The sequence below is a fragment of the Calliopsis andreniformis genome, unplaced genomic scaffold (assembly GCF_051401765.1).
Source record: "Calliopsis andreniformis isolate RMS-2024a unplaced genomic scaffold, iyCalAndr_principal scaffold0048, whole genome shotgun sequence".
In the NCBI taxonomy this organism is placed as follows: Eukaryota; Metazoa; Arthropoda; class Insecta; order Hymenoptera; family Andrenidae; genus Calliopsis; species Calliopsis andreniformis.
Window position 1 is genome coordinate 1,251,110 of NW_027480457.1, and position 14,691 is coordinate 1,265,800.

The following is a 14,691-nucleotide window of genomic DNA, read 5'->3' on the forward strand; positions in this document are numbered from 1 at the left end:
TATTTCGTTTTAAATACATCCAAATATTTTTTACATATATTATTTCAGTGTTAATATTACAAAACGCTACTGACTGTTATATGCACATATAATATACACATATGTGTACTTAAATCCCCAAACGTTTATTTTTCATGGGATAAGATATTGTTTAGAGCAACATGGAACATATGTTTCTTTTAAACATGAATAGTTTTATTTAAAAATTTCTAAAAAGTTAAATTTAGTAGTTTCATTCTATAGCAGGTTGAAACATTATTTGCTCGAAATCAATTTAAAAGTTCAAAAAACATTGATACTATTACGATGTTCACCCTGTACATATTAACTTATTGTTAATGTTGCGAATTAAAATATAAAAATATCGTTTTAATTGTTTAAAATTAAGCGTTAACAGTTCCGTCATAAATGATGATGATGGAAAATTTATTTTACTTTCACTTTTTCGTATAACACGATATAAGGGCGTCTTCGCTTCAGCGCCGCGTGCAGCATGACGTGTAAACTCTACCCCTCCTCTCTCACTTTTAGACTCTCTCACACTCTTACACTTTTCTTATCTCTATGGTTTCACATATAACACTGCACAGAATTTTGCACACAGCTATGGTCTTCCATCGATAGATGACGGGTGTTACATTTATTCGTCGTTCAATCAAGTCTAATATCGAATAAAATTACAGTCGAATAAATCATTTACGAATTTATTCGGTTGCTGATTTTTATTGGTTGGTATTTATTGGTGAATAATGAATGATTTTTTATGAAATAAAATCATTATTCGTTATTCTTGAATAAATTTGGGATTTGTATTCGTTATTCGCAATAAAATTTGTCCAACTCTGATGTCCTGCGTTCACAATTCTAATGTACTCAGACTGTATCTAACGAACGTAAATACGAGAGCGGAGTGCGTAGGAGTAAAGAAACTAAGTGCGAAAAGACAGACTGTTATACGGTGCAACAGTAAGCATACTACCAGACTGAAGACGCTTAGGAGAAGTTGCCTAGTCGTAACAGCAGGAGGGAGACAGGTTGCATCAAATTATTGCAAACAATTACGTTTAATGAGAAGGTTAACACCGCCTGTCGGAGACTAGTGGGAACGTGGATGCAAATGTGCCGACGTCGAGTAATTAGCAAACAGAGTAGTCCTCCTCCTCCAACCTACTTCGACCTCCTTTTCCGTTAGAAACGCCTTCCCTAACGCTTTAGGAGAAGGAAGGGAAATCGAGCGACTCAGCTTCCTTTCGCATACACAGATGTTTACGTGTACATATGCGACGTCTATCTCAGATGCATGTTACGCAGCTTTTCTCTCGCACTTGAGGCGCATTTGCTCTGCTGTGACACTTCGGCGTATAATGATTTTTGTAGGATTTTAATGCAATGAAACCAATATATCAGGTTAAAATAAAATCTCCTAGAAGTGATAATAAAGAAATTTTAATGTTTTGTGTACAACGTAAAACTATAACTTTTTTCTATTACTTGTACTTCGGAGTCTGTGTGTCCTTAATGATATTACAGCCTTGCCTAACAGAAGTCCAGGTCACAGTTTTGTTAGGAGCAAATTTCTATCCCGACTATTTTAAATGTATTTCGCTGCAGTTTAAGTGCGCAGCTAGGAAACCGTGAGATAGCTGGCGACACCTATAAACCATCAGGAATCTCGGTAGAGACCTAAGCTAAGTACAGTTGCAACCAGGGATGCTATAGAAAGTATGATTTGGACTTCCCGTACCTCATACCCCCGTGACTCTCTGCAAGCTCATTTTCCCCACTTCCCTGGCACGGTAGCAGTAGGGGACGGTTAGGGAACTCTCTTCGAAGCTGGTGGGCTGAAGTGGGGAGGACGCTACGTCGCCGCGAACGCCATCACATGATTACAGACGCTGACGTTGAGCCACGTGACATTACATATTTTGTAATCACTATATCTGTTCGATTCAATGAAGCGTTCCAATAAATAACAAAAATTATTTTAAATACATTAAATTAAATACATTTAAATAAATATTATTTTGAATACATGTAAACAGTAATTGGTTAATAGTTATTAAGGTTATAGTGTTTGACATAAGTCTACAGCAGCGCGCAGCAGCAGCCGACACGATGACACGTCCTCACCAATTTCCAAGGAGTTTTCTAACATCCCCCACTGCTGCTATGCCAGGAAAATGGTCAGGCTGAGCTCCTAGAGATTCACGAGAGTATGAAGTAGGGCGGGGGTCCAAATCGTACTTTATATAGCAACCCTGATCGCGACATGGATGGTGGGGACGAACTGGCGAGAAACTCACCGAGACTATCTATACACGAGAAAACAGATAAGAGCACGTTGAAACTTTAAGCGTTCTAAAAGTTTGTTAGAAGACGTTTTCTTTCTCGAAATAGGTTACTTATAATCCTACGAACTTTCTTTTATGTATTAATGCAAATACCAACGAAATTCGTGCATGCATTATCGTAAAAACAGCGTATTAAACGGCCTGTGGGGCGACAGATGTCTAGTACCATGTCTGCTCACTTTTATAGTGTCATTATTAGAACGAGGATGATCGAAGTACCGCTAAACGTGAGTTTGGATGATGCTGAGATCTTCTATGAGGTTTTTCATTGAGACTATGGTGGCAGTTGGTACTACTCAATTAAAGTGACATTGGTAAGAGTGTTTGATATGAATAATACAGTAGTTCCGCGTTAGTTAATCATAATTCGAGACTAGATGTGACCAACTATTTCGAGGGTTCTATTTCGAGGAATTCCCGAGTGTGTTCTCTCTCCGACTTGTTCGTCTTAGAATGAGTAAATAGATAAAGTAATAAGGAATAAGTGCGAGTGAGACATCGATATACGATATAAGCTAACACAATGAGTAAAGTGTCTTATTCAAGGAGGTCACACATATTGTCGAACTTGAACAAGGCGCTTTCAAAAAGTGATGGGCCGTTGATAGCGACAATTATTCCGGGGAAATTCCGATCAACGAACCCGCAGCCACAGCAGCGCGAAATTTCTTGTTAATAAACGCAGTTTTAATGATCTTGTGTAAATAAAAAATGTTTATAAGCTACTAAAGCTTTATTCAATTCTAGCGTGCTGATTGCCGATGTCTTCTAAAATGACTGTGATCTTTCTGAATGTAGTGTAACTTGTTCGCTGTTCGCGTCGTATGACAGCTAGAGTAGAGGTAGAGGTTTTCCTACTTTCCTATTACTGATTGTGTATTTTGGACAAAGGTAATAAAATACTTTATAAGTTTTTAATTTAGTTTATCAAGTCCATTTTATAATTCTATTCATTTAGGTATTATTTATTGGCCCATTAGTTTTTCCATTAATTGACAGTGAAAGTAGAAAGTTTTGTGAAGTAAACATCAATTGACAATTAAATTAGAAGTTTTGGTAAAATATCCGGCATTTCAAAACGGAGGCAATCTTGTGAAATTGTATGCGCATTCTGAATTGGATAATTGAAAACGAGTAAATGCACTAACAGGCTTTATAGAATCATATAACTAAATTTTTATGTCGCAATCGCCGTATCAAAACGAATTAATTCAACAAAAGGATATCACAAGTTTGCAAATGCATTAAAGGGCAAAATTAGAGCAAAAACATCTTAATACATTTTGTTGTATTTTTTACGGTTTAAAAATTTGAGACGTTTGTAGGAAATAATTCGCGGATTTTTTAAGCTTTATAAAAGTTAGATGGTAACAGACACAATATAGTGTATTCAAACTATTTTTGCTATATTATTGCTCTTCAATGCATCTGTAAAATTGTAGAATTTTTTGATTGAGTATTCAGCATATAGGTACTTACATATGTACTGTAAAGTGAAAGCAGATCAGGACAGAAGGATATCATAGGATACTTCGTGCTCCAATTTGAATTCCCTACCACCTCTTAAAATATCGAGGTCTATATTTGTTACATGCTGTATACAAGGTGTATCAGAAAATTCGAGACATTTTTGGGAGGCAGATTCTAAACACGAATACAATAAAAGAAGTTTATGCGCACATATATTCGGAAACGCTTAGCTTTCTAGTCATACGTACGTAAATTTATATTGCGTAATGTGTGATACATTTTTTCAAAATCTAAGGCTGTGCACCTCTCATAACAGTCTGCAGGCAAGAAATGGGCGAACGTTTTACGCACTGTAAAAGAAGGTATCACTAAAAAAACAATGTGTTTTTGGGCATATGTGCATTTGATCTCTTTTCATCGTTCTTGTGTTTAGAATCTATTCTCCAAAAGTGTGTCACTTTTTTTTTCACTTTTTACGAAATTTCAGTCAGAATTTTCAATAACACAAAATAGCGTATAGCTAAGCGTTTCCTGGCACATGTACGCGTCAACTTTTTTCATTGTCTACGTCTATTAAACCTATCCTGCAAAAATGTCCTACATTTTTTAGTATACCCTGTATGTACAGAGTACTCGATTTTAGTCTGTAAACGAAAATTACTCGTTAGCTACACGCTTTATCAAAAATGTTTCTGATTGGAATTGAATAATTGCAAGAGAAACATAAAATGATGTAATTAGTTTTTATTGTAGGTGAACATGTAGAGAGCATGTGAAGGCCAACTTTTTTTTAAATAGAATCGTATTATTTTTGACGTACTTTTAACGTGATTTTTGACGATTCAGCTCATTCTTTCCTACGAAAAAGTATTACACTATTTGTATCGAAAAATCGTTAGTTTACAAGACATTTAATTGCAAATATTGCCAAGTCGTATTACGAAACTTGCAGAGCCGAATTAAGATTTCTAAGAGTCAGGTCTGGACAACGGAAGGAGGCATATTATGCCAAGGTAACCCCTACTTCTTAAAAAGATATTATAAATTATAAAGGATAACTATTTTCAATCCTTGAGGTGGGCTAAAATAAACTCTAAAGCTCCACAGTAAATGTAACTCATGAGAAAACCATCAATAGATCGTAAATAATTTTTTTCATAAGTATTAATGGAAATTTATTTTACTATATAAAAACTTAGGCCTCTTTAAACAATCAGATCAGAGACTAAAGTTGCCGCTAGTTACTCCCGTAACCCAGGCCTACACACTTATCTACACTTTTCCAGTTGACACCGGCAATTACAGTATTATTTTACGTATTTTATTGAAAAATTTGTAAAAGTCAGTACTACCTTATATCACTTCAGAGCAGTAAGAGCTCTCTTACAAGGCGATTCGCGAATTGTGATTCACGTATGATGGATACCTACCGTATATGTAATTCAAAAACCATTCACATGACGATTCCCATGAAATATAAAATCGGGATACGAATTTTGTGTATTCTCGATCGATTGATCACCAGTGGCTTTCTTTAGATCGATGTGAATGACGAAACACAGAAATAAATGGCAGCGCTTACACAATTACAGAATCGCGATGCAAATTTCGTCTATTTTCAATCGGTCGACCGTCAGCAACGGCTTACTTAAAAAATCGATGCGAATGGCAAACATAGAAAAAATGATAGCGTGGATTTTAAAAAACTGGCAAAATTCATTTCTTCAGTATATGTGGAGGAAAAAATCAAATGTAAAAAGGATTAAATTGTATTATTGTTGCTTTCATTCATTATTTTATCTATATACAATAATATTTATTTCTTGACGTGTAAAAATTTTATGTCAGAGTATGTCTATTACTCGAAGATGTTATAATTACTTGATCATGTTTACAAAATTTCGGTATTATAGCATATTTGTAGAATAGTCAGACATATTCATACATACATACCTCAATGTTACCGATAATTTCTATCTTGCTGATATACTGGTATGCATATTTGTTGTGTTTTTTGTTATTGAATGTTGTATATTATTAAGAAGTTCTTCGACACGCGAAAAAAATTTTTTAAATTTATTCGAATTGCTTTGAAATTCTTCAAATAATACGTGGAAAGTTCAATATTTTTTATTCACTTTCAACTTCTTTATTATTTTTTTTATGTAGAAGACAAATAGATAGTACTTCAATTTCATCCATTTTCTCAGAAAATTCTTCAGTCAAAAACGCGTGCGTCATGAACAAGAGTAAACGAGTATATGATAACCGAGAAACAAATCTACGATTCCTTTATTACGAATTCCTTTACTACGAAATTATACAAAAAGGGTATGTACTCTGAGTCCAAAATCACAACAGTTACAACGATATGAAATGAAAAGTATATGATCTTGTGTAAAATAATCAAGGTCAACTCGGGTTTCTCTTGAAAAAAATTTATTGGAAATTTTTAGTATCGTATTTATAAACCCATTTAAAATTGACTAACATTTGCTCGAAACATTTTTCTCTAAAGTCGTCAGAAAGGTATGAAGAATTAAGCGATATATTGACGCGCGGTCTTATTGATATTATATGTCCGTCTTCGTTGTTTGTAATTGGGCGAGCAAAGAAAAACATAGACGTGAGTCGTAATTCAAGGATCAATATATGAAACAATCGTCGGACGCGAATCGCATACTTGAATCATGATTTCCGCATTGCTGTGTGAAAGAAGTATAAGTATCCATGTGATCATCACTTTGCAATATTTGCAGTTAAATTTCTCGTGAAGTAACGATTTTTCGTTAGAACACGAATCATATGATTTCATTATTAAAAAAAAATCTTCAGATACTTTTTACAAATTCAATTACAGAAAAACTGTGTAATTACAAATATTATCTAATATTTTCCGTGAAACTATGCAATACGTACCGAAAATATTTTTTACAGAGCGAATAAGCAGATAATTAGTATTTGTCTTTTATAGATTAAAATCAGACACTTTCTATACAGAGTGTTTCTGGACACCATGGGATAAATTTAAGGAATGTTTCTAGAGACCGAAATAAGACAAACATCAAGAATAATGATTTCGCGTTTCAGGCTTCATTTGTTAGTTATGAGCGTCTAAAAATCTAGTGGAAAGCACCAGAAATGAGCTCCCGTGAAGGCCTTGAGCAGTGCTTGCCCGAAAAGTAATTTCGCACTGACGTAAGGGAGGGGAGATCACTCACGCTCAAACAACTGATCGAAAATTTTACGACACTCGTCAAGGCCACAGGATCCAAAATTCAGTTAAAATTGATGAATATCATCCGTAAATATTGAAACACTATACGAGGGTATCGCTGAATAACACTAAACCTACCCTACTTTTTATGATTCAGAGAACAAGTCAAAACACGTTCTATTCAATTTCGGAGTAAAAAGGATTAATGTGTCCACCTTGAGATTAATCTTCTGGTCCAAATCTACACACGAAAAAACTGCACACACAACTAGACGTCTTGGCGTGGTATTTGGAGGAAAACCGCGCACACAACAGGAATATTGCGAGGAAAGCACTAGATTTGTAGCAAAACTCGACACGTATCACGAGTATGCGTACAAATGTTTAATGCGAAGATCTGTCGAAAAACTAACTGTGGCTTCTTGAAAAACTCGCCGAGGATCCCCCACAATACCTGGTGCTATTAGATACCTGGGACTTCCCAGAAGCATTAGTAAAAGCTTATGCTCTTCAAAAACTGAGTCGATCCGCTATGAAAAATCTTCACTGTTTAACATTTAAATTTCTGGCTTTAATGATTTTTCTAAACAAAATTAAACTAATTACATGAGTTAAATCGCGCTCGACGTTTACGTGTATTGCACTAATTCCCAAGAGTCTATGTTTTACAGAGCGAGTGTCACCAAAAATTAATAGAAGTAGAGGTATTTTCTCAATGTTTAAATAAACGGATTTTCAAATCAGTCAACACGTAGATACATTTTAGAAAGTAAAATACCGTATCCAATTTCATTACGACGTAAAACTGGTATTTTCATATAACCAAATGCGAATATTTTCTTTCTGTACGCATAGAACAATGGTCAGAAAGTGAGCATTTTAAGTTAGCCTATCTATTGCAACGGATAAACAAGATTATTGTTGTTCAATGATATTCATGAATTTTAGCTGAATTTTGGATCCTGTAGCCATAAAGTTTTTGATCAGTTGCTGGACGGCGAGTCATATCTCCTCTCACTTACATGATACGCAAGTGGGATACTGCTATTCGGGCAACCACTGCTCGATGCCTTCGCGCGGATTTACTTTTTGTGCTTTCCGCCAGATTTTTAGATGCTTATAACTAATAAACAAAGCCTCAAACGCGAAATGATTATTCTTGATTTGCATATTATATTAGTCTCTAGAATCATCCCTTAAATTTATCCTATGTTGCTCAGAAACACCCTGTATATTAAAAGTTGCATGCATCAAAAAATGTGGTTGCGTCTCTACGCCAAGTATATGAACTGTCGCTGACAGGTATTTTTTTTAAACTAAGTATATAAGTCGATTGCTGCCGCATATCGTTTTCCCGAAAACCGAGCATCTCAACTTTACCTGAAACTTATTTCATTAATATCTCGACAGGTTTGCAATATTCTCTAGATAAAAAGCGACTTTTGTAGTTTAAGCCGAATATAATCTTTCGAATGTGACCAATCGCAATCAAATTGGTCTGCGTATGTCAGAGATATCGTAATATTGTCTCATGAATCACATGAAAATTTCAAGATTCTTATTCTTCTTTCATCCTGAAAATTCGTCCGAGTTTTTGACATGATATACGTATACTTATTATACGCGCAGATTCAGACAAAAAGAACTAACACATGTTTCATTTGTTGATTCTCGGGATCTTTTGACAAGGTTAATTGCCAGTCATTGTATAATGTATATAGTAATCTGCCAAGTGTTAAACAAGGTAACTTATCAAAATTTGAATTATTACGTCTTTATGTACCATCAAACTATTTATAGGAAGAAAACTGTTTTAGAGGAAATACAAATGAATTAAAAGTCAAGGTGTCAAATTTTTAACTGCCACATATCATTGTACTGTTGAACTGCAACCATAACAGCCTCAATCACAAGATAAGTTGCCAAAATTTAAATTACTACATGTTTTTATACTATTAAACTCTTTTCTAATTTATAACAAAATTGCATATTTTATGAATTTATAGGAAATTGAACTTAATTGAAAAGCACAGTGTCAATTAATCTACTCACTGAATCATAAACTTCCATGCGTCAAATACGATAAGTTGTCAGCATTTAAAATGTCGTGTGTTCTTTTTGCACTATTACACTATAAATGTTTCTTGTTGTAGATACGACAACACAATAATTCGGACCAGTATCTTTACTATTTAACGTGTACACAAATTATATTGAATTTAAAAAGAGATAGCCACGTTTTGTATTAAATACAAACAAACAGGAAATAAACTTTGTTATAAATTTTGTATTTACATTTTATAAGAATATAAACTTGGGCTTTTACAAAATTATTTTCCTCCTGTTCTTTTTATTCTCTCTTTCTCGTACTTTTCCAACAGATTTTAGTATTGGTTAATCTTCAGAGAAAAGTCAAAACCTGCGCATTTTCAATTATAATGATGGCGGGAACTTGTAATTTTTAATGCCATCCAGATTCCAGTAAGAAAAACTTCAAAAAAGTGAAAAAATTACGTTAAGTACATAAAAAACTCCACAATGAAAATATCATAACAGTAACCCAAGTGATGACCGCCGCCTGGAAGTTAAATATTTGGTGTGGCCAGGCAAGGCCATGGTCTCCATGAATGGTCTTAATTACTTAAAGATACAAAAGGAATGAAAGTGTTTTCATATTATCAAAGTTTTAAATTGACAAATTACTATTACTATTATCTGACAACTTCTAGAGGTAAGGTATGGGTGTCGACGAATGGTCTTGGATTTATTTAAAGGCGTAAAATAATAAAAGTGTACTCATATTGTGAAAGTCTAAAATTGACAAATTATATGAAAGTCCGTGGGAGGCAAGTTATGGGTGATGATGAATGATCTTAGAATACTGCAGAATACCTTGCCTAGCCACCGGACATCACTTCACATCAAATGACGGTCATCACTTGGGTTACTGTTGGAATATTTTCTTCTTAGACTTTTTCATGTACTTGGCAACATTTTTTTACTTTTTTGAAGCTTTTTTATTGGAATCGTTCATGTCCCGCAAGGAGATCCTTGAAAAGTTGTTCCGAGAGACTTCGTTAAAGCATGAACATCAGGCAAGCTCGGTGCTTTGGACCTCTTTGAATCGCTTTGAATCGCTCTGAACCACTTCGGAAGTTCGGAAAGACGCTTGAAAGCAGAGACACCAGCAGTTATAACTAATATGAAAAAAGGCATAGGGCAACAATTATTTTCTCGAGTAAAACGTTTTTAATTACAAATAATAATTGTGAATAACCAAAATTTGTTTAATTGCCGCTGGCTTATCAATGAGAGACATTTATTTTGGTTTCTGTGTAACAGTTATTGATGAGAGAAATTCATATCAATCGCTCATAACAGTTATTAACAAGGGATAATTTTTTCGGTTGCATTCCACCAACCAAATTATGATTATTTATCATTTTTTTATTATCATTTACTTAAAAACGGGACATACCCTTCAGTATGGAAAAAATAAATAAAATATTTATTACGAAATTTCCTTTGTATTTTGTTTATGCTAGAATTTTATTTATTGGTTTATAATAAAGGGTTTATCCCGATCATAAATAAATAATAATACAAATAATAATGGATAATAGTAGTTTGGTTGTTGGAATGCAACCGAAAAAGTTGTTCCTCGTCAATAACTGCTATGTGTGATCCAAATAAATTTCCCTCATCGATAAGAACTATGAGTGATCGAAATAAATTTCCCTCATCGATAACTGTTATAAGCAACCGAAATAAATTTCTCTCATCGATAACAGTTATCGACGATGAAAGAAATTTATTGTATAATGTCCTTGTTTGAAAAGTTTGCTGCAGCCTTTCGTATTATTATTCTCAACTGAAGTTAAAAACCAGTTTTTGTTGATGACTTTTTTCATAAAAATTTTCAGGATAACTATTATTTTTGGTCTCTGCTTGAAATGCTTAGGTCCAAGTTACTGACAAGTGGCATGAGCCTGACGCGATATTATTGGTATTCCAGATATTTTCACTTTCCAACTCGGAAGGAGACTCTTCGATGAGATGCTCACAGATTTTTATGAAATTATGAGGAGTTAGTCTAAACATTGAATGATAACATTCTGTAGAATATTTCGTACCAACGCGCATTTTATGAACAATTAAATTAAAACAAGTTCATATACAAGATGATACAATCGAGAAGGTGCGATTTTACATGTGTGGCGTGTATTACATGGCAACTCGCCCTTGCTTCAATGAATTCGTTGTTAGTATATTTGTCTTTAGTTTTCTTAGCTTTCTCTTTTTTAGTTTTCCTTAGTTATTTATGATTTCCTGTCTTTTCTTTCGACTTTTTCGCTCTCAAGGGTTCGTCCGGACCTGGTCATCATCAAACACATTTGGCGATCAGACCAGGGCGACCTTAAGGATTGTTTCTTTTCCTTCAACTTTCTCTCCAGTTTTCTCTCCTTCCATTTTTCTTCTTCGTTTTTTCTACTATCGCTATTTTTCTTTTCGTATAGTATTTAAGTGTGGAATATTCTAAGCGCAGGACACAGTCCGGAGAAAGTGAGTCGGAACGTTTAAAGATTCCTGTAGCTATTATCTGAGTGACACAATAAAATAATTGAGAACGGAATTAGTTGGAGTCCTTTCATATTATTTACCTCACATGTAACAATAAATCGGAAATAAAGAATACAATGTTTTTTAAGATGCTTAGTTTTTGAGATAATGAAATTTAAAGAGTCTGGAATGCGTACGGAAATATAAGGAGTGCCAACGTCATAATAAGTACTGATAATATATTTATTAATTATTAATTACTGTTTTACATTTACATCACAGAATGAATTGCTGAAAGTGCCATCCTTGTTGATGCATACAAATTCTTGCTCTTCGAATTAGAGAATTGCGTATTCATGTTACGGTACTTTGATGTTTTAATTTCTAAGAAGTCTGTATTAATTTTTCCAACTGTAGAAGATTTAGACTGCTTTCTACGTTTTATATTTCTTCCGTGCGACTCGATAAATAGTTTAGCGTTCGGGTCATTCCATGCGAAATCAGACAGTTTTTGGAGTAACGTCTCTGTTCTTATTCAAATTTTAATAAGTTTTGGTTTTTATCGATGTTTAAACGTATGTTAAAGGGTTTTTCAAAATTTCAAAAATTATGGCTTTTACAGCTACTTGAGCAGAATACTAATATTCTGCCAAAATTTCATAGTTCCTGTACTAATAACAGTACGAAAATCAGCTTTTCGTAAAGATATTGACGTACTGAATAAAAACTATTTTCTGCAAAAAAGTTGTTTTTAACTATATTTCTTTGCAATTGTTTTAAACAAATGCGATTTTTTTGTAGTGGGGGAATATTTAAAAATCTAGAAAAAACTAAGAATATAGGTTCATTCCTTCTCTTTACAAACAGCTTTTCAAAAATACGGCACTCTAAAATTGGCTGTACGAAAATTCGTTGAAGTTAACGCTGCGTTTCGACGCACGTATTTCACGGATGCAGCACGTCGTCGCCGTCTCGGTACGGTCGAGTCCCTCTCGCTCCGTATCAGTGATCAGGCAGCTGTAGCAGGTATACCACGCGCTGCACCCGTGAATTTCGACGCAGCGTGAACTTCAACGAACTTTCATAGCCAATTTTAAAGTGTCCGTACTTTTCAAAAGTTGTTCGTAAAGAGGTCAAATGGGGTTATGTTCTCATTTTTTCCAGACTTTTATATATTTCCTCACTACAAAAAAGATCGAATTTGTTTAGAACAATTTCAAAAAAATAGGTAAAAACAACTTTTTCGAAAATGAAATAATTTTTATTCAGTTAAATAATCAAGTATTTTATTTAATGTCTCTATTACAAGGATGCACAAGCTGATTCTCGTGCTGTTATTAGTTTAGAAGCTATGAATTTTTGAAAAAACGTAGCATTCTGCTTTAAGCAGACGTAAAATTTATAGTTTCAGAAATTCTGAAAAACCTTTTAACACAAGTTTAAACATCGCTAAAGACTATAACATATCCACATTTGAATAAGATCCGAACCATTACTACAAAAAGTATCCTATGTCACATGGAATGACCCGTTCGAGAAATTAAAATATCATCATAGGGTAATATCATTTTATAAGGCTGTGATTCAATGAACAAGGATTTATATGCATCAACAAAAATGGTACTTTCAACAGTTCGCTCTGTAATGTAAGTGTAAAACAATACAATTATTAATAAAAAGATAGTCAGGTGCAAGCATACTAGAAAAATGTCTAAATTCAATTTTTCCGAAAACTAAATGTCTTTAAAAAAATGTTATCCTTTATTTTCGGTTTACTTATTTCTACAGGTAGTATAATTACTTTCTTTCCAGTTGTATGGACTACGAATCCTCCCACACCTTGTATCAGAGTTGGACATCATTCGAACTAAATTTTATTTGAATAATATTTTGAATAAATTTTTGTTCCTATCATCTTCAAATAAGAAATACGAATAAAACGAAATTATTCTGAAATAACAGATAAATTTGTATTTGAATAAAAACTCATTCGGGTAGAAAACTTCCAAGTAACTTAATTGTCACAAATTTTGTAATGATATTTACATGTGCTAATACTGCTTAGTCCAGAAATTTAGTCACCGAGGAATTATTAACGAATAAGGTCCAAAAGTTTATCCGCGAATTATGAATAATAGTTTTATTGGTCAAGAGATTATTCGTTAGTTACGAATAAATCTGCACTCTCATCCGTTATCCCTGAATAAATTTTATAAATTTATTCGTCATTGTTTATCCCTTACTTTCAACAAAATTTACACAACCTTGCCGTGTATAGTTAGAAGTTCATAGTACCCTTAAGAAAGACAGTTGAAATCTGTAGATGGTAGTTGTTTTCTAATAATGACAGGTTCAAGGTTCGATACACAGTCTGAAAAGAACTTTTCTCTTTTTTTAATGTGTAAATTCCATTTACACATTATTTCACAAATAGTCTAATAAATTATTGCATGGTAACAAATTACTGCTTCTATTACCTTTTACCCTAACTGAGAGGTGCACCACCTCTGATTGGTGAACTACGTTTGTCTTACTACGAGCCGATCAAATATAAGTACAGTAATGTTGCGGACGAGAGCCGTTTCGTCTACACGGACGAGAGCTCTGGTTTATCCCCACTACCTCGTTTGATACGTGCCGCCGAGAAACCAATTCTTGGAACCATCGCGTTCGAGCTCGACGCCCGAGAACAAGGACATCATAAAAAACAACGATACCATTAGGGATTTAAATAGGAAAAATTGAAATTTCTTATTCGCAAACGGATTTTCACGCAAGTAACACCAATCGATTCCTTGTGCTCTCCCAATTAAACTGATGTCAAACACGACATGATTCCGGCTATTTTTAACAAAGATACATAAGACTTGGTTTGTAGAACGAAAGGTCATGCTCATCGCGTTATGTAAACAGACTCGGACGCGGCTCTCGTCCGTGAGTGGTAGTCGATTCTAAGGCACGACTACACCCGAGTGCGGCTCTCGTCCGTGAGTGGTAGTCGATTCGACGAGCGCGGCTCTCGTCGTAGCATGTTAGAATGCTACGAAAAGTTCTCCAATTCACTAACTCCCTATTATTCCCTCAGATTTTTGT

At 34.2% G+C, this 14,691-nt stretch overlaps 1 long non-coding RNA gene across 1 annotated transcript; it reads right to left on the reverse strand.

The window, feature by feature from the left end:
• Positions 1–1,419: 1,419 nt before the first annotated feature.
• On the reverse strand, positions 1,420–2,195 carry LOC143187546 (uncharacterized). Its single transcript, XR_013003225.1, has 3 exons — positions 2,131–2,195; positions 1,745–1,940; positions 1,420–1,653 (listed from the first exon to the last, which is right to left on the reverse strand). It is a non-coding gene; the product is annotated as an uncharacterized LOC143187546 (long non-coding RNA).
• Between the last annotated feature and the right edge of the window lie 12,496 nt (positions 2,196–14,691).